At 61.9% G+C, this 2,021-nt stretch overlaps 1 protein-coding gene across 3 annotated transcripts in view; it reads left to right on the top strand.

The window, feature by feature from the left end:
- The window catches only part of SLC12A5 (solute carrier family 12 member 5), a 103,602-nt gene that overhangs the window by 94,491 nt on the left and 7,090 nt on the right, over window positions 1–2,021 (top strand). The gene's annotated exons all lie outside the window — the stretch shown is intronic.

The raw sequence follows: 2,021 nt of genomic DNA on the forward strand, positions 1-2,021 counted from the left end.
ACACAGCCGTGGGTGCGTGCAGAAACTCCACAGAAAACAAGAAAACCCCCCACTTCGTCACATCTCTCCCCACTTCGAGGCTGAACGGAGCAGGGTCACTTAGCCAGTGACCTGGGGAAGTTCAGGGTCCCTGCCCCGCGATAAAGCATCGGCTATAACATTGGCAAAAGACAGCACATCCCGGTCTCTCTGCATCCAGGTGGGCGCTGCCTGCTCCCCCTCTCCAGCCCCAAGTCGCTCTGCTTCCCAGCTGGGCATCTGAGATCACCAGCCTCAAGCCCCGCCTCTGTCCATTGTCTTCTCTCCAGGTAAACAGGGTCGTAAACCGGGGCCTCCTCTCCTCGCTTCTGTCCTCTGGCTGGAACCAGCTGGTTAGGTCACTAGGTCCTCACTCTGCAGCCCATTGTCCGCCCACTGGCCAGAACCGGCTGTGTCTCCTCAGCTGGGCCTCTGGGTCACCAGGTCGCCAGGTCACCGGTCGCTGGGGTATCCATCCTCCCAGCCATCGGCTGGGTCCCCAAGTCCTCTCTCCGGTCCTCTACAAAACAAACTCCCTCTCCCCTCCCCTCGTTAAACCAGTAACACCCAGGGAAACTGAGTCCCACCCCCTCTGCATGCAAACCATTGAAACTCCACAGAAAACAAGAAAAAACCCCACTTTGTCACACAGACACACAGAGACAGCCGTGGGTGCGCACACAGTGACACACACGGCTGTGGTGCGCACACAGTGACACAGACACACACACACAGCCGTGGGTGCATGCACAGCGACACGGACACACACATACAGTCGTGGGTGCGAACACAGTGACACGAACAACTGTGGGTGCGTGCACAGCAACACAGACACACACAGACAGCTGTGGGTGCGCGCACAGTGACACAAACACACACAGACAGCGGTGGGTGCACACATAGTGACACAGACACACACAGACAGCCGTAGGTGCGCACACAGCGACACAAACACACACACAGAGCCATGGGTGCGAACACAGTGACACGAATAGCCATGGGTGCATGCACAGCGACACAGACACACACATACAGTCATGGGTGCGAACACAGTGACACGAACAGCTGTGGGTGCGCGCACAGTGACACAAACACACACACACACACAGCCGTGGGTGCGCGTGCAACCCCCCTCACCCATCAGTTTCCGGCAGCACCAGCTCCAGTGGCACCTGGCTGTCCCAGTCCCTGGCCCTGCACTGTGGGGGCCCGGGCACTGGCAGGTGTGGCGTAGCTGATTGGTGGAGGCCTGTGACAGCAGAGCTAACTCAGCCAATCTGCTGGCCTGAGGCGGGGGGTTGCGCATGCAGAGCCCCGACCACCAGGAGCGACTCCAGGCACCAGCGCTCCAAACGTGTGTCTGGGGCGGCAAGCCGCAGGGGGGGCCTGCCGGTCACCGCGAGGGCGGCAGTCAGGCAGCCTTCGGCGGTATGCCTGCGGGAGGTCCGCCGGTCCCACGCCTTCGGCGGCAATTCAGCAGCGGGTACGCCGAAGGCGCGGGACCGGCGGACGTCCCGGAGGCTTGCTGCCGAATCCGCGGGACCGGAGACTTCCCCCAGGCACGCCGCCGAAGGCAGCCTGACTGCCGTGCTAGGGGCAGCAAAATACATAGAGCCGCCCCTGCCCACCACCCAGTGCTTGACGCTCAGTCTGAGGTGCCCCCTGAGGGGTGGGGCAGCCAGCCCAGGTCATTAGCCCAGTGCTTCCCTGAGCCCGGGTCCTGCCCCTTCAGCTCCTGCAGCCGCCAGGTGGCTAGGCCAAGCCAGCCGGGCAGGCCCTGTGTCTGCCCCATCCCCTCGGTCTCTAGTGGGCCCAGCAATGGTGCGGGGTGACCAGACAGTGTGAACAATCGGGGGGGGGGGGGAATAGGCATCCATTTAAAAAAAGCCCCAAATATCGGGACTGTCCCTATAAAATCGGGCCATCTGGTCCCCTAGATGGTGTCTGCTGAGCCGTGCCCGGAGCTGGGTCTGGTTTCCGCCTTGACAGCCACGTCCCTGCAG

The sequence above is a fragment of the Chrysemys picta genome, chromosome 13 (genome assembly GCF_011386835.1).
Source record: "Chrysemys picta bellii isolate R12L10 chromosome 13, ASM1138683v2, whole genome shotgun sequence".
NCBI classification, from domain to species: Eukaryota; Metazoa; Chordata; order Testudines; family Emydidae; genus Chrysemys; species Chrysemys picta.